This window comes from Bombus impatiens, unplaced genomic scaffold (genome assembly GCF_000188095.3).
Source record: "Bombus impatiens unplaced genomic scaffold, BIMP_2.2 scf_0027, whole genome shotgun sequence".
Lineage (NCBI taxonomy): Eukaryota > Metazoa > Arthropoda > Insecta > Hymenoptera > Apidae > Bombus > Bombus impatiens.
In genome coordinates, this window is record NT_176446.1 from 137637 (window position 1) to 162318 (window position 24682).

Sequence of the window (24682 nt, forward strand, 5' to 3'; positions counted from 1 at the left end):
CACCCCCAGCAGGGGGTGGACAATGGTTCGGATGCTCGCTTTCCTGTCGAAACAACCAATACGCGTTCGTGGATGCGTGACCACGCTTCTATACACTGCGGGGACGATTGCAACCTGTATCGTTCGTCCGTCCTTCTTCCACCCTCGTTTCGTGAATATGCATAGAGCTGTGGTGGTTCGTTGTTCCTTTGTGTCGACCGTGGCTTTCGTTACGTTTTGTTATTGGCAGCCAGGACCGATATAACTGCCACGTGTTCTCCTGATAGGGCGGCGTGACACGCCCAGATCGACACCCTGTTTTCGATACTGTGAATGATATCGCTGGTTGGGGAATAAGACCATCGATGGCGATTATTCATTAACAAGCTACAATTTAATATATTCTGTGTTCTGCATTTATGTTTCAGACGACTAATTTTATATTAAATGTCGTAAGAAACGCGACTGTTAATTTGGAATAATTTTAAAGCAATGCTTGTACGATAATTATATTGTAAAAGTAGGAATGATAAATCCGTGGGAAATTTCTTTTAAGGAATTTCATTTTCTAGGTGCGTGTATCTCGTTCGCGGGAAGTGGTTATTCTCCCTTAGATTCTGATTTCCCGAATTTCCAGAGTAGTTTTCCTGCGTTTAATTTAAAAAATGGAATTAAAATAGAATTAAATGGAAAATAGGATACGTGGCATGGGATAGAGAGCGAGAAATATAAAGAAGGAATCTAGTCGTATAGGTTAGGTAATGTAGAATGTGGAATGCCAGTATTGGATCGTGTGTGTTAAATATAGAGAACACAAGATTTGGGAAATTAAACAAGGAACACTAATGTAAAATATCATGGCAGAAATTCATGAAGCTTATTGAGTAAAATAATGATCAGCTAAAGTGAAAACAATTTGCGCCTGCATTATATAGCAACCTTCATATAAGACATTTTTTACTACACTGATAGCAATCATTTACTCATTGTGTAATTACCTACTTGCGTAATTATGCTTTTCCGTGCTACTTGCTTTTTAAACTTCCTTTCATCTACCTGACCTACATCACAGACGCGTTGAGTGATTATATTGAGGAGCTTCGATTAATTATAATTATTTGCCTCATAAATAAAAGAAATGTGATTTATAGAAGGTTAACTGCTATTACGAGGATCTGAACGTCCTTAAACGTTATAAATATAACGTTACAAACGTTATCACGTTATTTCGAGCTGCACACGGCGTTAAGTGTCTCAAAATTAATAATTTTCAATTTTCTTCAACCTGATAATTGTAACTTATGAATCGATATTCTTAGTTCTTCTTGGACTACCTTAAAACCATAACATTTTGACAATTAACGTATTTGTATTGTTTCCATCTGAACGTAGCAATTAAGAAAAATTGTGATTATTAGGTGAGTTTCGGATGAAAATTGATTTGAAAACGTTAGCGTTGGTTCGATTATCTGGGAATATGTAATTTCTTGCTGAAGTTTATAACGCAACAGATAATTGACGTAAAACGATGATAAATGACGTGAAAGACTCATAAGGTTTTAATAAACATATGTAAAGTACGTAGTTGTTAATTTGATGTATCTGATTGAAATTAATAGCATAGTTATTTAAAATATGATAATTATAGTAAACCTAGTAATATATATTTTTATTAAACACATAAATACGATGTTTAATTCTAATATCGTACTAGATATACATTGCCTATAAATTTAGATAAACTACTGTAATAAATAATTAAAAATAAATTAGTTACGTTATACGCATACGCGAGCGATAGAAGAAGTCGACCGAGGTACTGTGTCTGTCTATGACGTTCTCGTACTACTTCCCTCTTTATCCTTTGTTCCGACAGAAAGGCAGGAACTCATAAGGCTTCTTTGAACGATAAAGCAATTTTCCTGCTATCTACTTTCTAAGCATTCCCTTTATATGTTTCATACGATCCTGGTAAAAAATTCTTACGTGCGACGCCAATGGCAAAAATGTTGGCTTCGATTGGAAATGCTGCGCAAGTCCGCTACAATTTATCTGCCAATGATGTTACTTCGACAAAGGAAGCGCATTAAAAATTGATCGTTATTCGTACAGAATGTTCGTGAATATATTTGTTAGAATATTTTTATCGATTAATTTCATCGAAAATCTAGTTGTGCTTTGAAGTAAACCGTTATATAAAATAATACTGACAAATATACAACGAGCGAGAGAAAATTCTTGAAAAATAATCGATACACGAACATACGATCTGTGTTGGCAGATTTTAATTTAAGATATGCGTAAGAAATGAGAAAATATGATACGATATATCATACCTAACATTTTTAATTAACACCGCACGAATCGAAAATTCATCGACCAACACCCAAAATAAGCAGAAAATCGCAAAATGAAATCTTCAAAATAAAAAATCCTAAGAACCAAGGAGGCTATCGAAATACGTGAAAACGTTTGCAAAATAGAATCGTTGAAATGAAAAATCCAAAGAACCGAGGAAAGAACAGAAGCTAAGGGGCTCAAATATTCTCGTGCACGTTCCTGAAGAAGGGTTGCAGCGTCGGGATGCCGACATCACATGATGGGCGCCTGGTGCGGCGCCAGCTCGTCTCTCGACCTGCGTGATCGTGGTCGCACAGGTGTGCTCGCACCCTTCGCCCCGAACAACGCGATATCCTAAGCTGAAAGACGTTACGTCGGTCAGTAGACGATCGAAACATCATGTCGACGTTTGCAAAGGGTCGACGTGTCGATGATCCCGATGAGAGCTGCCCACCTGTCGCTCACCGCTTGTCGCGGCTCGGTCACAACGAGTTTCGCGAACCGGCTAACAGAAACGCGACGAAGCTCGAGGACTCGGCGCCGCGACGCTGGCCGACGCCGACGTAGTGGACGACGTCTTGTGGCGCCAGTCCTCGGGCATCGCGACGCTATGCCAGGAGACCAGACTCCGATGCGAGTTAGTTGGCTCTTCTTCAATGCGTCTGGGTTTAGGTGGAGGACTTGCCGAAGTGACACTGATTATTAATCATTGACTTACAGCTTTGAAGATGAAACTAAGCTCTCTGGTTATGATGTGATTATTAATATCTGTGATTTGTAACTATAGTTCGTATAGATATGTAGCTATAATTAAAGACGATGTTAAATCGAGGTCGGTGAAGTGAGATTGATTATTAATCATCGACTTAGGGCTTTGGATATGAAGCTAAGTTCTTTGGTTATGATATTATTAATAGTCGGATTATTGATCTGCGATTTGTAATTATAGGTCGTACAGATACGTAGTTATAATTAAAGACGATCGTAATTCGAGATTGCTGAAGTGAAATTGATTATTAATCACTGACTTACGGATCTGCAGGTGAAACTACCCTCTTTGGTTATGACGTTATTAATAGTAGGATTATTGATTTGTGATTTGTAATTATAGGTCGTATAGATATGTAGTTATAATTAAAGACGATCGTAAATCGAGGTTGGTGAAGTGAGATTCTTTATTAATCATCGACTCACGGCTTTGGATATGAAGCTAAGTTCTTTCGTTGTGATATTATTTAATAGCTGGATTATAGATCTGTGATTTTTCATTATTGTTCGTACAGATATGTGATTATAATTAAAGATGGCCGTGAATTGATATTGGTAATTAATCCATAAATTATAATGTAGGATATGTAACTGATCTCTTCAGATGTGTAATTAAAACAGTTGAATGTGTAATTAAAGAGTTTCTTATATAGATAACTATAATTAAAAGTGACGGTGAACTAAGATTAAATGTACGCTGGCGAGTTACGATTTACTTTTGAAATCAACTTTATTAATAGAACTTTCCATGTATAACTTATAAGTAAATATACTTTGTCTAGATAATTATAATAAAGACGATGATTGGTAACGGACCCTTGAGATACAGTTTTAGATGTGATATCAACTCGTTTAGTAACGGCGATATTAATAGCAGTATACTAACAAGTAACTAAATATAGATTTTATGTACAGATAATTTTAATTAAAGTAGTATGGTAAAAATAGATAAATGCATAGACCTAATTCTTTTCTTATAAAACAGAGTAAGTGTGTTCTATGAGTAAAATTACAAGTCCATTCATGTATGTTAGTATATTGAAATGTAATTATTTAATACTTAAATATAACAAATAATTTCATTATTATATTTTAATAAAATTGCATTTTGTAATTTTTAATAGAAGGAGACGAAAGAAGAAATGTTACTGCAATAAATAATTCAAAAAAGAGGAAATTGATTAACCTAAAGATGCGATTGAATAGTAGAAACTTAAACGTCACAGAAGATGCAAGTAGAAGCAGCCACTTCATACACAGCCATCGGTCTTCGAACTACTGATCGATGTCTGGCAAGAAACCAACCTCCGAAAGCTTCTTTCCACTAACGTTCAAAGTCAACTGTGCGGATTCAACTGTAGAAACTGTAGAAATGAGCATCAGGTAATCTCATAGAAAAGTGTAAAACGCAACAAACGATATATTCCTAATAATTCTCTATATTCTCCCGTAAATTTATTAAAATTGAATTCCACTTCCAAGCACTTCATACATAAAGCAACCAACAGCTCATTAATCGAACGCGTACCTGGTAAAACCTATTTTTAGACGAACTTCGATAAACCCGGCGAGCAAAAAGTCCGGTCGCATCGCGTTTCGAAATACCGCGCAGCATCCGCGATAAACCAGGCCGCAATCGCAACAAAGTCAGATCAATATTTCCCAAAAGAGACACGACCGCCCACCCACACAGAACACAGCAACACACCGATTCCCTAGCAGAGCCCTATATCCAGCGGAACACTGGAAAAAATTGCCAAAACAAAAAACCCTCGATCGATACTGTTCGAACAGCGACACAGCCAGGCCTGGGGATTCTTGGGGCTGCACGCGACTTATATCGCGAACAATAAAAAGAACGTAAGCATCGTACGACGAGAATTCGGACGATTCCCCTAGGATATACCCTAGGATGCTAGTCAGAAGCTGTGGAAGAAGCACGTTACGGAGAAAGCGCCCCTGAGAAAGCTCAGCGGCGCCCTAGGCTCGCGACGCTTTATCCGGCGACTATAAACGCGTCGGATGAAAACGTCAGTCTCGACAACGTCTGACGAAGCTGCCCGTCAAACGGAAGACGTCGTCTGACGTACCATCGGAACAGGGGAACACGTTGAACGTGGAGGCTAGCGTAGCTTTGTCTAGGCGATAGCTTTTCATCGAGCTTTCCGCGTTCCAGGAAGCTTTCCGCGTTGTGGACGAGGGCCGAGAAGCAGATAAACGTTGTCAGAGGCCGCGCTGCGACGTCCTCCACGGCCAGGAGAACAACAGTCGACGAAAGGATCCTTGGCGTCTCCTACAGAGCGTCGCGACGAGCGTCGTTACGGCGAGGAATTGGAGCAGGAGAACAAAGCGCAGAGAGAGGTTGTCGGCGTCGCGACGCTGCTCGGGGTTAATTTTAGATATAGCGCGGGTGGGAAGCACCCTGGGCGACGCGAGGAACGCCCACGGCCGATGAGTGTGCGCGCTGAGACTCGTAGAGAGTCGATGGAATCGAGTGGGGTGAAGTTGCGATAGATAATTTGGATTGGTCGAGACTCGAGGGTGTGAAAGTTGTGTTAGCGTTTGTGTGAGATGATTAGAGTTGTGTGGTATATTTATACGTATATGTATAGCGAGACGATGTTGGTCTTTAACGTAGTAGGGTAAAAATGGAAAATATTGTGTGATTTTGTTGGAGTAAAGAAAAATTGAAAAAAACGAGGAAACGAGTCAAATAATATGCCATGGTATCATAAAATATGTTAGGCTATCGAAAACGCATCTATTGATAGTCGCTACTTTTGAAGCTTCTGTTTGCTTCTGTTCGATACTTTTATTGTAAGTTTATGTCGAGTAACTTATACGTATAAATTAATTATTTCTCTGCTTACTTGTTACTTGCTACTCGCTAAATTATAGTGGAAATTGTGTCATATAATCGATAAAGTACGTAATTAAAACAAGCGTTTTCACAATACGTAACTCGCCTATTGTATGTCTAAAGATCATATTACCATGCTAAATGTATGCGTTTCTGCTGCTTTGAGGCTGTATACGTAACAACACATTCCCCTTCCCAACAAATTATACTTCACACTAGACGGAAAACGAAGCATTGGGAAAAGCTTCCTACTACAAATTTTCCTATCCACCAGTAACAATTCGAATAACCTCCACGGTTACATGAAACTCGAATCATAAACCTTTATTCCAATACATCTTAAACTCTTCAACGACTTTTCCTCTTTCTCCCGGGAAACCTATAAAAGACGATAATGTTTCACCTGAATCTACAAATAGGCAAATGCAATCTCCACGCTTGCAAATTCGCTGAAAAACGTCGATCGATACGATGTGAATTTATTCGAAAACTTGGACCAATATTTTTTTTTTTTTTTTTTACGAACAGTCGCGTTTCCTTCGAAAGCGTCGCAGTTTTCGTTGACTCGCCGCTTCTCCGTTTTACCCATCCCAAAAGTTAGGAGAGCTTTCCACCTTCGTTGTTTTACCAGGGTTGTATGAAGATACGCCGGCTGACCTAAGGGAAGAATGTCTCCGAGAACTTAACGAGCTTTCGTAGCTTTTAGTCGGCAAGCGTCGCGACGCCATAGCAGGGTAACATGGTCGAAGGTGGACTAAGCGTCGACGAGAATATTGATTCGTTCTCCGTGGTTTTCTGCAGAACGCAAATGTTGCCTGGTGTTTTAGATAACGTCGAATTTTATTCGAAACTTTTGACAAAATTCATACTAAATCTACGTACGTCGTATAAAAGTGAATATCGAGGAATGTAATTAGGGAAAAATAAAAAAAATATGGTGCGAAGGGGCGAAAGATATCGAGATACGATATCTAACGAAGAATAAGCCAAATATCATTGTAATTACTTCAGGATACAGAAATGTACGAGTGTGAACATTTCTGTTGATAGAATGATATATTTCATAATAAAATAGATCAAATGAGTAGATTAAGTGAAAGAAAATTGTAGATAAATATTTCTTTGTGATTTACAGAATTTCGCGGTTCAGTGACTATTTGGTACTTTGATATTCTCATTGCGAATGTTTGCGCAGTTATTTGTCCATAACTAGGCAAATGAACAGGTACATTTCGCTTTAAAAACATCCGATCTGTGACTTACATTTGGGGTGACAGGGAAACAGCAAGGGTGAGAAACATACCTCGAGCTTTTCCTAGGAGCAAGTGTTACACGTGTAACTCATTGTTAGTAAATGGAATTATTGGATTACCTGGAAAATTCGCAGCTTTCTAACAGCCTGTCGATCTTATCATGTTGCGTATATTGTATCGGATTGACAACTGTAGACAATTATTTTTTAACGCCAATCGACAAAAAAAGATATTTTTCGATAAGAAAGAAAGAGTTTACATTTTGTCAATAGATGGTATTGACAAAATCCGCATCACTTAGTTGCCAATCCCATATATATTTGACGTCAACTGTAAACAATTATTTTTTTAATGCCAATCGACAAAAGAAGATATCATTTTTCGATAAGAAAGAAAAACTTTACATTTCGAAGAAAAATGCGCAAAATGTATAGATATTCAATTATTCGTATTTCAGTAGAAAAAATTGCTGTACTTACAACGTGTAATTTATGTATTAATATGTACTATAAAACTATAGCATACAATCTTGCTGGGAATTTTTCAAATAATCCAACAATATCCACGATATTTCTGTTACGAGAGATGCACAGAATTATTTAATTGAACTGTGATAGACGTGCATAAAAAAGGCACGCGTGTTACGTAAAACGTTTGAACGCGTAATCGGGTATACGTGAACGAACCGCGGCCTTGAGAGCTTTTCAATCGCAATTCCATAGCTCGCTCACGCCTGACAAAAGGTGACGGCGCGCGCTGCGACCGGAAATTACCTCAGTCGGAAGTTTACTCCCGCGTGTGACGCGCGTTTACGACATTGCGCCGTTCTTCTTGTAATCTTTTGTGTAATCCCTTTTGATCGTCGCTCGACGCGCCCGATAATAGCGTGCAGCGCGGTAACACACCCGTTTTTGCGCGATCTTACCATTCATTCGACATCCTGCATTTATCAACCGCGATAATTAGCCGTAAAATTGGCCCAAGAAAGGATTACTCGCGCGCGAGAACTCGTGTTTATGGAATTAGTCGAACAAGATTTCGAAAGTTGAAGATCGAGAATATTTACGATATCGAGAAATCTCGAGCTTTTACGTTTCGGTAACAAGATGCTTCTGCTATCAACGACGTCCTGTTACTCTTCGAACATTTTCAGAAAGTGCAGATCAAAATTGTTCGAGTTGTCGTATCGCTTAAATTAAACTTTGGAACGTTGCTGAAATTTTCAAAAAATGAAAGCAAGGATCAATTGAAATTTCTGCGAATTATCGCATCCTTTAAATCAAACGAGATATTCTTTTCTAAGGATAATAATTTCTGAAATTTTAAGCATTCAATTAGAAGGATTCCAGTCTTTAGAATCCAAGGAGGAACGTATCTGCTTGCAGAAAGTTAATATAAAGTCTAAAGATTTTATATTTCTACGATGTTCCGCGAAAGGCAGACTAAATCGATATCGCGGGTCTGCACGGACCGTCTCATTCTACTTCGTCGTGAGCGGAGCCAATTCCCCTGTGAAATTCATACGCGATTGCTAACATTATACCGAAGAAAATTTGGGCTATTTGTATCTGCGAATTCTGCTCAACATTATTTCTTTACGTACTTCGACGCGTTAGGTCGTCCGGAAAGTTTCTTTCGTTTTATGAGGAAATAATAGATGCACAACATTTTTCGTTTTGTATTATTTTATCGAATTACGTATAATCCATTTTGTTCTATCGAACTAAGGATCACAACGTTCGACAGATTAGATTTCATGTTTGTATAAAGATGCGTCGCTGTAAAAAACGCGTCTGTGAAAGAAAGACACTTAATATTATTTTAACGGGGAAATAGAATTTTCTTTGTACAATCACCGTAAGATATTACGAAAGTTAAATTCATTTTACTACCAAGGGAATCCTATAATTGTTGCTTTTTCATTTCCTTTATTTCCTCGATATAACAAATATTTTGATATTCAAACATCGTCTGATTCGTCTTTGAATATTTTCTTCGCCGATTTCGTGGATTCTCGTGGATCTCGCACGGTATTGAATAAATAAACCCAAATATACGTTTTCATTAAGACGGCCCGTTAAAGAAAATTACGAGTGGCAGAATTTATACGTCGATTAACGTACACCCAATCGTATCTCTTGAAACCAACATAACGATAAATCGAATATGCTACGCGTGTACGTTTCACAAATTTCAGCCCATTAATACATAAATTTAAAAAATTCAATCTACCATTTTCGTCAGCCACATGTACGCGATAATTAAACCACCAGGTAATTAGACCACGAGGTAATTAAGCACATGCGAACTTTAAATAATACCGCTGCAAAATCGTCGTAATTTACTTACAGATTGGTTTAATTAAATTGAAGCATCCTGTGCCAACAATCGATCAGAAACCATATATCGTGTGGTTCTTTCAGGTGCGATTTAACGACCGTACATTCTTAATTGAATTAACATTTAATCAATATCATGTATCAAACGTTAATAACGCCGACTTACTATATTCATCGTACGTTTCAATAAAATATACTATAGCCGTGAAGCAATTATAGACGTCAGGGATTTACGCGTCAAAAGACCTTCCAGCGAAGAATGAAACCTGTTCCTGAATTACGACCGCCAACGTGTCGCATTTTGCATATTTTTACCCTTTTTCTCATTTTTCCCATTTGGAAAGTTTCGCGGTGCCTGCAGGTATAGAAAGGCAAACGTGCTTCGAATCGGGATAGCTTTTGAGACGAGAACGATAAGGCTGCGTCCTCACTGAGGCAACGACGAACAGATTTCGTTGCTGTTCCATTGAACAAATTGCTATACTCGACGGTTTCTCCATATTTCTCCACATTTCCGCGTGAAAAATCGCCAGTAAAAAGACATCGTTGCTTTTACCGTTGCTGTTTACTGTGAAAGTGATACAAATCGAGGAATAACGTTTGTTATAGATAAACTTTTTTATCGTTTGCTAGGTGATTCGTAAGTGATTATCACTGTCTCGAGAAAAGTATCTTTGTCGACTTTTGTGAATTTAAGCGGTGCAGTTAGTCACTTTCTTACTATGGGAAAGTGGTTTGTAAACGGGTGGAAAACGAAGAAAATGAAATAATTTGTATTATATTATATTTTTTATCGTAGATAATAAGATATTAATAAGTTTATTGTCAATTATTCTCTTGTATCTTGTTATTCTTTATTTCCTATCTTTAGAGACTGCTTAGCTCAGGTTCGCATAGTTAATCAAGTTTCTATACACGTTTACGCTTAGTATTACATTTATTTAGCATACATACGCAGTAGTAGACACTTGCGTAATAGAACATTTATTTACAGAGAATTTATTTACTAGGTTATTACGTACTTGTTGCACTTATTAGAGACATTATGAAACAGTGTAACACTTGTATCAGCTTTTATAATTTATGGTTTAGATTTGCAGCTATTTCGCGTTACATGTACTTGTACCCGATAAACAAGTGTGTGAAATGAGATAAAATGTAGTTTCTACGAATATCCATCAAATTTTATCGATTAGGTCGTCCGAACAGTTTCTTCCGTTTCATAAGACGATAATAGATGAACAACAATTTCTGTTTTATATTATTTCATCGAATTAGGTATCGTCTATTTCGTTATATTTCTATTATTATGCTCGTGTATAATTTAATAAACTGATATAAAACAAAGAACTTTTCCGACAACCTAATATTTTCTTATCTGTCTTTCTCTATTAAAAATATAACATTCTTTCCATTGAAACTAATCAGATTTTTCCTCGCTAGTCAATACATTTAACGTTCAACCAAGAGCAAAGTTATAACCAAATATATCGATTGTCAAAAAGGTTGCGAACTTTCCCGACTATTCGATAACTATCGTATAGTATTTCAGACATACAGCAACAGCAATCGATGGAACATCCTCGTTTTGTTGCTTCAGTAAAAACGCAGTCTAAGCACGAAGAAACTGCGCGATTACCACGAGATGTGCGTATCCTTGGAATTTTCAGCGCGAGGCTAATTAGTTGTTGCGTAAATCATTTTAACGCGCATTAATTTCTCCATTTACGCGTATTTAATGGATAGCTACGATACAAGTGGAAGTGCACGTTGCCTGTTTTATATGCAGCCAAAGTGCGACCAATTTTCGTCGCGCGCCATAACTCGCTGAAAACGGACATCGTCTAAATATCTTTTTGTCTTTCGCAGATCGAGGATCGCAAGAGAAAATTCTGTGACATACATCTGGCAATTTTAAACGTGTTTCCGGAGCTATACGATCATCGACGAGAAAATTGCTGAGAAAGAAGAAAAATTTCAATGACACTGTTCGAGATAGCGCGTTTCTTTATCCCAAAATATGCGGAGATGTCGAAGTCTATACGCTTTAAGCAAAATTTATATTTCCAAGTTACGCGTACGCATGAAAATGCTGTGTACCATTGAAAGAAAATTTATGAAAAATTTAGTGTTTTAGAAATTCATCGATTAGGGTATTGATTATTCCATCTGGTCAGCATAAATCGATAGTTTTCTACTTCTTTTCGAACTGGGTTAATTTCTACGCAAAATCCACTCGATTTTCGCAATGTATGTGTATAATATTCATAATATTAAAATGTTAATTACTCACTTTTTAACAGCAGTCGTGACGGCTCACTATTCTCCTGTAACAAAGAAATAACGATAGAGTTAATAATAAAGTAACGAGAGAACTTTTACCGCACACATGACAACTTGTCTTTTCTTATTTTAACTGTAAACGACTGTTCTCCTCAATCGATTCGAGAAATCAATTTCGTAATTGTAAATATATCAAAAGTATCTTTATTCTGCAAATTTAACTCCCGATTGAAAAATAACATTCCAAATAATCTGTGATCCGTTCCCTTCAAACTACAATTCCGCAATTCACAGTCATTGTAAAATCATCGTTTATCACTTCCGTGTCTCAGGAAGAAGATAAATCGATTTACGTGTAACATTTTTTACTTGAAATTATGCATACGCTAACGAAGTCCTGCGAGTTACATTGTGCATATAATTTAGAATTAGAATTAGAAGAAATAAGAAGAAAAATGAAATGTAGGACAAAGATCATCCATTATCGAGTTAATTCAGAGACAATATAAACCGACTGAACAAAGCGCTATGAGAATGTCTTCTGTTCTTTGATGTGCTGTTAGTTTCAGCTTTAAAATAAATCGCGTCGATTTGCATTACACGCGACTGAAAACGCCGTGAATGGAGCTTTTTAACGAGGCCATTAAACGTGACACGAAAGACGAACGAAACGCGACCAGATAAATATCACCGGTTACCAACTTCCTGCTCGTTAATAGCCCAAAACATTTATGTGTCGTTATAAAAGACGACTGAGGATACAATAAACGAGCCGCGGGAGTAATTATGCTTAGTCTTAAATCTTTCTGTTATCGATACGAAATTAACGAGTTCGACATTATCGCACGATCATTAAAAACGCGTTCGACATAAGCACCGTTTCCTCTCAAGCGCCGCCATAAATTCTGCTAAACGGCTACCGGAGATTATGTTTACGTGTTGACGTTTATGCTGTAATTTTGCAAAAAAAAAAAAAAAAAGAAGAGCTGATCGAACCACGTCACTGTCTCTCTTACGATAAACTGTGTTATCTTTATTTTTACGAAGGCGTTACAACGATTTCACACACGTACTATAACGTGTTTCGCGTATATTTTTGATACACGAAACGGTTTGGTAATGTGGATTAAACGCGCACAAATTCTGTCGCAAATAAAGATAAGAAAGAGCCGTTTGGGATCGTTTCGCCTGCCAATTTAATTATTTAATTAGGAGGCTACGTGAAATATTTGGAAATTTCATTAGCGTTATAACGGGCCACGAGTGTCGCGATTATATCGATAAAATATTTATCGCGGACGGATGTTTACTAAAAAATCGCCACGTCGATATCAATTAAGACTTGTCAGCTATTTCGAAACGCCCCGTATCTCTTCTCTTCTTCAAATGCCGTATTTAAATGTTTCTTTCGTGTAATCGAGTGGCGTGAAAGTGAGAGGATGGAGAAAATTCGGTTTATCATACTTCTCGCGTGTCATCTTTATACGTTGCATGGATAACGAGGATATAAAAATTCGTGCAAATCAGCAACAGTTTCTGACACTAGCTTATCGAATGTAAGCCAATACAAGAGATTAATGTTCTCCGCTTTAGCCGGTAATGATTCACCCGGTACATTCCAGCGACCTAAAAAAAAAAATATTCCTCGAAACACGATCATCCTTTCAGACTTCCAATCTCATCCGCGCACCTGCAAATACTCAACCGGTTAACCCTGTGCAACAAGCAACCCTGCGCTTCCCTACAACTACATTACAGTAAGAGCAGAAAAACATTGGCAGAGAAGCGCGCAACTTCTGTTAGCTGTGTCTCCTATAGAGCGCGCAGCGCAAGTCCCTAAATTCACCAACACTTTCGTTTAATATCCTTACATACTTATTCGATCCTGTCTCCTTTTTTGCATATCCTACGGAAAGAAGGAGAGAACGATGCTCGTACGTACGTCGCCAGTGGCCGAGGACCAAACGATTATTTTTCTCGTTTTATTCGTGCGAATTCAGCTCGCGGCGGGCGAGAGTGGCTGCGCCCATAAATTTTTGGAAAAAGAAAAAAATAGCAGCGGACCATGGAGGCTGTGTAACACGCGCCTCGGGAATTATTGCACAGCTTGAAACTTGTTGCTGCTAATTTTTTCGTCTGCTGCCCACCTTCCACAGTGTTCTTTCCGTCATATCTCGCGGCCGTTCAGCTCTCTTCTCATTCCCATTTCTTCTTCTTGTTGTCGGCTGCTGCTGGCGGAATAGCCGAGCGCAACGCGTATCCCGGTTGTTCCCTCGCCAGCGTGAGAGACGTTGTTGGACCAATCGGCCGTAGGCGATTTTCATATTCCTCTGCGTCGAAAAACGCGGCCGAAACTTATCTTTATATCGCGTGTTTTATGTATTGTATCTCGATTGATATTTATATTTGTAAAGCGACTTGCCTTAACGCGATACAGAGAAAAACCGAAGGCGGGTGACGAAACAGGATATACGTGGTGTGTCAGAATTAATAGGACTGCAAGTTCCGTGGGAACGTTTGTACGTCGTTTAACGAAAATCGTACGCTGTTCTCTTAAAGATACGAGTTCCTTTGAGAATGTACACCCTATACACCGCCAAAAACGGCGCTTCCATTCTTGGAAACAGTGCTGGAATTTATTGCTGAATATAAATTGCTCGGTTACGATCTTCCGAACGTCGTCCAGAGTTCCAAAATGATAACCTTTGCAGTGGTTTTTGGCTTTTCAGAAAAGAAAACAGTCGTACGCTCTCGAATTTAGAGACTGTGCAACTACGACGATACGTTCGCTGATGAAAGACTCATTGGCAGAGAGAGAGAGAGAGAGAGCGGTGTGTAAGGCGTTCCATTTCCGTAACTCACGTTTTTACAAAATTCGCTCGTCGAAAACGCGATGATATTGGGTTGGCAACTAAGTGATTGCGGATGTTGTCATAAGGTGGTATTGAGAAAATCCGCAATCACTTAGTTGTTAACCCAATTAATCAATTTTCATTTCCATAGACGCGGAGATACATTTTCCAAAAATATTGCAAAATCGTAAAATTTATTTTTGCCAGCAATGCGTTAACGAAATAAGTGAAACGTGATTTCGCCTGCGGCTGGGGTTGAACTTTTATAAGGCTGCGTGCCCTCTGCTTCATTTTTGCCGGCAGAGAAAGCGACTTTAGCGAGTGTTTCGACTTCTTTGATTTTTGCAACAGACAGCCTAATCGAACGAGGATCAACTGGAAAGAGAAGGATACGCTGGCAAAAGGCGGCGTGTTCTTCCGCGGCGAAAGTGTGAAATTGTTTTCGGTAATCAAAGGCCAAGCACGATTTTTACCTTCGAGGTCTGTTCGAAGGTCTTCCTGTTCCATTCGGACAGGAAACGAAAGGATGATTTTCGGGTAGCGCCAGATTTATCGTGCTCATTCCCACTTGAATACAGTGTTTTAGGTTGAGACTGTGTTCGGAAATTGTACCACGTTCGATGGTGGAATTGTCGGTTAGAAATCACTGCCTCGTACTCTTATTTGGGAACCTGATTTTTCTTTCTTCTTTTTTTTTTTTTTTTTTTGTGAAAAAAGACCAAATAAACTTTCAGTAACACGTGGTTTCGATATTCATCGAACTAATTGATATTTTGCGATATACGATAATTAAAGAATATTATTGCTATAATATGTACATTATATAAAATAATGCAATTTTTTGTATCGCGAGTGAACCTTTTGTCAGCCATCGATTTCTTTTATATCTTTTAGGATCGTGAAAAACAATTACTGTTACGTGCCTTGGCAGAGCTTCCTGCAGAATTTTTATTTCTTACATCGTTGTATTCTTCCAACGAACATTCTTAACGTTTTAAATTCTCCAATGAAGCCAGATGAAATTCACCAAGTGCTAAAAACCAATCCGATCGTCCCGTTGATAGCATTCCTAAGAATGCTAATTATAGCGGTCGGCAAAGTGTTAAAGCGTGTAGCCGTTGCTTCGTACGCGGTACAACGCCGTCTAATTGGACGTTCTAATTATGCACATAAGTAAAATAGGATGGGACGATGAATAGAGTGCACGATACTCGTGGAGGATACGTGAGAAAAATGTTTCCGCGCTCTTGAACTGAATACAACTGCGAGTAATTAATTATGAGCGAGGTGCCATATATTTTGAAAAATGTACACGCTACGCGTAAGTTTTGTAGCAGAAAATTTGTTCATGCGCGCGTATCTTTAAGTGGCAGAACACAGTGACACACGAAAGTATCGTCAGATGGAAAATATCGAAAATATCATTGTAAGATAAAGTGCAATTACTTGAATCGATAAAAAAATGACTGGGATCAAGTAAAAATTTGGAAAATAAATTTTTAAATGAAAGAAAAATATTACAGAGCTGTGGAATTGCAAGCAATCTTTAATATAAAAGAAAACGTACAATGTGTGTTCGTGTTTGATAAAACACGATCAAAACGCAATAGTACGATATCTTGTGCCATTGTTTTTATGGCGAGTGAGAAAAAAAAATTAAAATTGGAATGTACATCAGGTCCAAGAAATAAAAATTAAAGAGTATCGTTTCAGAGAGAGAGAGCGGCATCTCCTCGGGTCGAATCTTACCCATAATTACTTACCCTACGTGGCACAAATAAGGCTTCTGCAGATGTGCAGACTCTTCAAGAATACGGAAATCGGGTCCATAGCAAATTTTATTGGATAAAGATTAACATACGCTTAGAATGTGAAAAGTAGAATCGAATAAAATTATAGGAGAAAGATAGAAAGTATTTTATTGCATGATTTATGCATCTTTTTTACTTCGATGGCCGCACAATGACTCGGCAAACGAACACTTATTACAAAAATCGGAATTTTTCGATATTTGCCATACAAATCTTAAATGATAATCCTTCGAGTTTAACATACGAAATGTACGATTTTTCTAACGACAAACGCATCGCAAGAAGCAAATAGTATCATTCGTGAGAGTATTTGTTAACGAAGCAAAGTATTGAGAAATTTGATCGAAAGCTATGTACGTAAAATGAATTATTTTTGCGACGTAACGAGTAATCTTATTTGCGCGAGCGTCGTTTTTCTCGCTCAGCTTTCAGATTATATTTAATTGTGTGTAGCTCGTAAATTGAACACGAAATTTATGTTTCAATTTCACTGGAAGGCAAAGTGAAAGGAGCGGAATGAAATTTGATATGAATATTAATTACAACGTGATAAAGAGTTTTGTGTTTTCCACTTATAGTTTCACATTTCACTTTAAACGTATTTTAATCCTTTGTCAACGTTAAATATATATTTTAAACCTAACTCTACTAATCAGGTTGTCCGAACTGTTTCTTTCATTTCACAAGGTGATAATAGATGAACAACAATTTCTATTTTATATTATTTTATCGAATTAGGTATCGTCCATTTCGTTATATTTCTATTATTATATTCGTGCATAATTCAATAAATTAATATAAAACAAAGAACATTGTGCGTCTATTATTTCCTTATGAAACGAAAGGAACTTTCCGGACAACCTAATACTTAGAATTCTTCCGTAAATAGATCGTAACATAATTATCGTAACGATGTATCCAATAAAGTTACCTGCAAATTTAATATTATCGTGGAATATTTAGCATAATTCAATTACGTTTGTTTGGAATATCGGCGAACTTATCCTTAAATATTATATCACACACGCGTATGTAAAATCAGTTACTTCTCTTTTATTTATTCAACGTGCTTACTCTCAGCTGTCTCATAATAGGACCATAATTGTAGCTGTTACGTGCCATTAGCAGTGAAGACTCGCGTGCAACTTTACGCAAGAATTTGCGTAGCACCGGCAATGCGCTTAACGCAACGAAGCGAGCAAATACTAACATAATATTTCAGCCAGACGGATAATCATCAAATAAAAACAATATCCTTAAAGCAATAAAAATTGTTAAAACGCGCGAAAACGCTCGCCAAACGTAAGAATACGTGAAATAATTCTCAATGCTCGTTTTTCTGAACGTTCAAAACTTTACTCGGCCATATAATATTAATAAAAATGACAATGTTAGATCAACATGATTTAGCATGGTGCGAGTATTTGTATCCAAAGGAATTTTAACTAACATTTAATAGCAAAGCCACGCTGCGTAAAAGAAGATAGAAGGAAGGAACGCTATTTATTATCGTCTACGTATTTATTTAAAGGATGGCACAAGTCATAAGCTGTCTATCTGGTCGAAGTCTTCTCTACGTCACTTTATACGATACGTGTAATTATCGAGCATTAATCACGAACAACCGACTCAATCGCAAAGGACCATTAATTTCGCATTATAATGTTACGAGGATCTTCGAAAATGGTACGTGAACTTGTTGTTTATTATATCCGTCGCTATCAGCAAACTCGAATCTCCACACGCACGTTCGATTTTCATCCAACTACATTTCTTACAATTTTCATCATTTTTTTTATCTAACGACGTTCTTATCTGTTTGTCCAACAATCGTTGACAGTTTGTTACCAAAATAAGAGACCCTAGTTTTCCAATCAAAATATATACGATTATCAAAGAATGGTCGTGCTCGCATGTCACATATCGGTGTTGTAATAATGCAAATTGTACCGTGTCATAGATAAGAAAAAATTCGTTATAAACCGCGATGCGAAGATGGAGCGGTGGAATTCATCGGGCGCTACACGTTCCATATACAAAGAGCAAGAGGCGGTAAGGGCCGCGTACCGATTGACCGGAATAAAATATCGACGCGTCGAAAGTCCGAAGACGGGTACGACGGTCCCCTTTTCGACGGTATATACGAGGTAATTACGGTGAAAATAACGACGGTCGCGTTACCGGGGCACCGCGAGTCGAGAGCGTAGACACGAAAATAATGACGACCAGGATAATGATGATGAACGCACGGAAAGAGAAAGGCTGTGCGAAACGAGGCACAGAGGCGAGGCCAAAGCCCCGGCCAAACAGTTTCAAAGTCAAACAAATGGAAAGAAAAGTAAGTACGACACGGGGATAGAAAGAAGGGGCACCCAAGGTGCCGCGTGTGGGGTACCGCTTTGTGGTGGTGGGAGAACGTGGATCAACGTGTGGAGAAAAAGGGGGATAAAGAGAAGACCAAAGGGGGGTCCTGAAAGGACCCAACTGGCCGACCAATAGCGTCTAAGCAACTATCACGAAGGTGTGGTGGAAGCTCTGGGCCTGATCCACTCTTCTTTCGTCTCGACCAATCGCGATCTGGCGGCAGTAAGGCCCGTTTCCGTCAGGCTCCAATTGCTCCGCGTCTTTTACGAGCAATCACAATAGTTTACTGGCCCCGTGGAAATAAAACTGCTATTCCGTGCCAAGGCACTCTGCTCTTTATGTGTACACCTTCTCTTCCTCTTCCCCCCTCTCTTTCTTTTCTTTTCTTTTTTTTTTTTTTTTTTTTAACTCTTCTCCTAACTCCAGAGCTCAGGAGTTTCAACAACAGGAGATAGTCTGACGTTTAGGATATTTGTTGAGATAATTTCGGTCAGTACGTTATTGTTGTTCCGTGCTATGGAAGGTTGTAAAATCGTGCAGACAGTATGTGCCTGTCGTAGCAATCGTTCGTGCTCGCATGTCATTTATAAGTCACTTTCAAGGGATACTAAATTAGGTACCCGTATGTTGCAAAGTGCATGAGTTGTATAGTATAGGTCCTTCTGACGTACGCACGCGCGTGCACGTGTCTTCTTTTATATACGTTCAAAACCTGTGCTATTCTTTGGTAAGTCAGCGACAAAAACAACGAACGTTTAGCTAGTTGGGAGGGTTAAGGTCGATGGCGATGGTCCTTGCGACTTCGCGAGCCCGGCATCGATGTATTACGAAACGTGCTATTAGAAATGAAAACTGGAGAAACTAGGTGCAAAAGAATTTATGCTTTTTCACCGTCTATCTGAGAGAAAATTTCTGAAAGATAACGACTATAAGATCTGATAAGATTATTTTTGAAAGTAACTGTCACTCGCGATTCTCAAACGAACACCTGTCTTAAGGCAAGATAGGATTATCGGACTCGAGCTAAGCGATGGCTCATAGAAATCCACAATCTAATGCAAAAGCGGCGTGAGTCGATCTTTTGCATATTTGATTTAGCAGAGCATATTGTCGAAAGCCTACTCTTGGTTCTGTGTCGCGTAAGTACATTTAATTAGCTTCTCGGTAGCCTTGATTAAGCGAGAATCGTCCGCTCGTCTCCTTACAGAATTTTTAATTTATCTCTCGTATCGTGCAATAATCAACTTCTCTGACTTACATCATCTTTGCATGAAACGACTCGTATCGGGTTGGCAACTAAGTGATCGCGGATTTTGTAATTACCACCTAATGAGAAAATCCGCAATCGCTTAGTTGCCAAGCCAACATATCGAAGACTAATGGCGTCTCTCGATAAACGTGAATTCCGATTATTCCGCGCAAAGTTCAACATTAAATTCACAAACGTAAAAGTTTAGAATTACTCGAATAACCCTGTCGTGCAAATGGACATACGCCTGAGGATAGAGGCAAAGGGCTGTTCTTGTCGTATCGCGTGAAAACATCGCACAGCTCGCGGGCAGATGCCAGAAGAGCATCTTGGTTAGTCGTTCTGCACGGATCGGCTTTGTGAAACGACGTTTCACTTTTAGCCTCACGTGTTTACCTCGATAATCGTGATCAACCGTCCAAGTGAACAGCGTATACATTGTTACAAGTCGCGCGCCGGTATGTAATTTCCTCGCAGCCGTACCGATTATCGGGTTCTGTCTTCGACGACTCGAGACACAGCCACTTACGCATGAACGAGGTAACCTTGGGACCGGATCTGCCCCGGTATTGAAGACACAGTTTAATCCTTGTCTCGTGAAAACGTCCACGTTCCTTTCAGACGCTTTTTACGAAGGGAATGAAGAATGGAGAAGAGATCGAGCTGGTATCGCATTCGCGAGACTGTTTCGACGTTTCGTCGGATGTGATGGTGCTGTAAGGTAGCTTCGAGTTTTGCAGATAAATTACCTATAAGTAAAAATGGCGAAGGAATGTCACAATAGAATTTTAATTTGTTGGACAACGATTCTATAGTATGTTTTAATTTAGTTTTGCAGATAAATTGCGAGGGTTTAATTTGAAAGTGAAAATGGCAAAAGAATGTCACAGTAGAATCTTAATTTGTGGGACGACGACTCTATAGCGTGTTTTAGTTTAGTTTTGCAGATAATTCGCAAGTGAAAATGGCAAAGGAATGTCACAGTAGAATTTTAATTTGTTGGACAACGATTCTATAGTATGTTTTAATTTAGTTTTGCAAATAAATTGCGAGGGTTTAATTTGCAAGTGAAAATGGCAAAAGAATGTCACGGTAGAATCTTAATTTGTGGGACGACGATTCTATAGCGTGTTTTAGTTTAGTTTTGCAGATAATTCGCAAGTGAAAATGGCAAAGGAATGTCACAGTAGAATTTTAATTTGTTGGGACAACGATTCTATAGTATGTTTTAATTTAGTTTTGCAAATAAATTGCGAGGGTTTAATTTGCAAGTGAAAATGGCAAAGGAATGTCACAGTAGAATTTTATTTTGTTGAGCAACGATTCTATAGCGTGTTTTAGTTTAGTTTTGCAGATAATTCGCAAGTGAAAATGGCGAAGGAATGTCACAATAGAATTTTATTTTGTTGCACGACGATTCTATAGCGCGTTCTAGAAGTTTCGCGGAATAAGAAATAAGAAAAGAGCGTCAAAGTGGGATTACGTTTCGTTGGAGGTTTTGTGAAACACGAGGGCTCTAGTTGCGTAAGAAGGAACCGTCTCACGATACTTTTAGGATATTAGAATCGGCGAGTTTAGAGACGAAGAGTGAGTTACGTGCAACTTGAAAGTTGATATACATCGTCCTGCTCTTATGTGATATTAAATACATACAATATCAAATATACAAGCTTACGATATAGCGTAGAATTTTGTATCGGAAGTTAGGGATGAAAAAGGATCAGCTCCGGTTCCTTTTCGCCGGAAATCTCTTCGGGTTAATAGTTTTAAGAATTCGATGGAATATTCTTTAGCTTGTGCCATCGAGGCGCTACTTTTACTTGAAAATATGTCTCATATGTTTAATAAATATCCTATGAAACAGTTTATTAGAAACGTAACTGCAACATATTTCTGAAATCCAGCGATTATACATAGATACGATTTTATATAAAGAGAGTAAAAGTGGCTAGGATATCAAGTAAAGCAAAATATTGTTCTTGTGAGTAAATACGCCTAATTGTATAAAATAGTCAAGTTTAAAACTCAAGTTACATATGTACATGTTGCTTGTTTTAGGAAAATGGAACATTTCTCAAATATATCTCTAAGCTCAATAAATTTCAACCAATCGAATAGATCTACGAATTTCCAACTGAATTAAAAATAATTCCAATTTCTTCCAGCGAACATTCCCTTAGACGCCAAAAAGCACGCAAAGTCGACCAAAACCCTCGACAGACCTTTCAAGAATTTCGTAAAAAAAAAAAGAACAAAATCTCCGTATGAGAGGATTTTCATCCTGTTTTTTTTCCCCTCGCGTATCGGCAATTTTAGGGCGGAGATGAAAATGCGTCAGCGTCTGGAAACCAGGCAGCCTCCCTTCTTTCTTCCTCGGTCTAAAAAGGCTCCTAATTTTCCTGCACAGAGAGGGGGCCTGTTTGTCCAGAAACTCCTCGTCTCCCCTCCTTTTACACTCCCATCCCTCCACTCAGCGATTCACATTATGCACTTTACGCAGGTTTGTGCACCTGTGCAATGTTCCCCATCTCCCCCAAAAAACACACAATGCCACTTGTCCCGGCGTGCAACCCTCGCGTGGGGTTGGCGAACAACAATAGCGGTGATGCGGGATTCCTCCACTACCCTGACACCGATTTCGACGCGTTCCTGGCGGGAACACTCTACCCCTCGGGGTGGACAATGGAATTCTTAAATAGAACGCTCGTACACGATTCTTTCGACTGCTCGTAGGAGGGTAATGAGGGTGGATGCGTGTCCGATCGGATCTATAGTGAAACATCTATGGAATTTTCGCTGGTTCGTTGCAGGAAATTCGATTTCTCCCACCGAGGTATTGTATTTAATTTTCCGAGGGTGAGTAATGGTGTTCGCGTTGGAGATTTAGGTAGCTGCAGGTGTTCGTCGATGGAAGTATTTGCATTCGGAGATTCGTGCGTTGGATCGTTTAAACGTGACCTACTTCTTTAAACGTTTTCAGCCAGATATTGCGTTTGCTTTAGAGTTGGAAGAAATTAAATGAGCGTAAAAGATTATTTAACTAGATACGACAAAGAAGGGAGAACATTGGATGAGATTGAACCAGAAGACGAATAATTTGATTCCATTCCATTAATATCTGTGCGTGTCTAATTTGTTGTCTTTATAATTCAGTGAAGTATCTTCGCACGTTTTGTAGAATTTTTCTATAGAGTTTCGATGGGAAGATTGCAGCTGTGAAGAAGAATAGTAAAATCAGTGATAAAGATCGATATCTATACCGACAATGTCAATTCCGTACAGAGAGTTTACTTGTCCAGGTTGACGAAAGATTTTCTCATAGGTGGAAAACTAAATTTCCAACCTACACAGCAACTAACGATTATCAAGAACATTGGAAGAATAACTGAAAGTAAAGTAAAAGAGGCTGAAGATTCTTAATCGCGACAAGCTTGTATTAACAGTCGTGTACCTGTCACAGTATTTAACATGTAAGAAAGAAAACTGATCGGTGTTGCGTTGTTGGAAGATGGATACAGGTAATCCATAAGGAATCTGGTCGAATATCAGTACATTGGTGCCTACGTCAAACAAAACGACCGTTCGACCACGACCAGACGTCGCCGGAGTATTGGATTTCTTCGACGAAAGAACCCGTCAGAATTCCTAACCAGAACGACATCCTCGACTCGAGGTGTCCGTTTTCTCGTTCCACTTTATCCATTTTACTCGCTGCGTCCTTTTATTTCACTCACGATGTTCGCGTGTTCCCTGCGATTCTCTTTCTTCTCTTTTGCCCGTGCAACGTGTCTTACAAAAACACGTCAACCTGAATAATACGCATAATACGAAACCGGAAAGCGTAATTGTAACAATTCCTGTCGAGAATAATTCGATCGTTCTTTCAGGGTCGATCGTCTCTGTCGTGATTCTTCATTTTGCCATTTTTGACGTTCCAAAGTCACACCGTGCAAATTAGATCGCTCGACAAATACGAATTCCGTAAAGAAAATTATATTCTCACTACGCTGTATACTAAACTATCGTCCGAAATCGGAATTTTCGTAAGAAAATTCTTCATCCATTAACGTCATTGTTGATCTCGTGGCAAATAAAACTACGTCCATGCAAATCTCTGAGAAGCAAAATTGCAACCATCTCTCCCTACGCTCCAATTTAACCTCGTCGAGCAAAATATCCCCTCTACCGAGCCTAACCATCCTTGAACCCTAAAGTGTCAGGACCTTGACCTTGGAATTTGTATATTTCAATCTTGTTCACCTGTTATCGGGTGAAAAAGATTACGAGATTGAAAGAAAACTGTAAAACCAAACAGAGAAACAACGCGGATCGACTAAATACTTTCTCGCGTTAAAGAGAACGAAACTGGCCCGAAGATGGGCGAAAGAACGCGGTAGGGTTGGTTCGTCAAATTCGCATTCCCTCGCAGACAAATCCCATGATCACGTACCGCCGGAATATTATGGTGGCCTGTGCAAAGGGTAGGGGGAAACGGCACCTCGTTCGAAATTCGTGGCTTGCGTACAGGGTTGTATATCTCGCGGCCGTACGAAAATATCTAAAAATAAATAAGCGTGCCCTCGT

The 24682-nt window shown here is 38.7% G+C and overlaps 1 protein-coding gene across 7 annotated transcripts in view; it reads right to left on the reverse strand.

The window, feature by feature from the left end:
• LOC100744994 (tubulin polyglutamylase TTLL4-like) overlaps positions 1-24682 on the reverse strand; it is a 244962-nt gene that overhangs the window by 72055 nt on the left and 148225 nt on the right. For all 7 annotated transcript variants that reach the window (XM_012386666.3, XM_012386632.3, XM_012386643.3 and 4 more), the window contains one exon: positions 11833-11866. The gene's annotated coding sequence lies outside the window, so the exon portion shown is untranslated. The remainder of the gene's footprint in view (positions 1-11832; positions 11867-24682) is intronic.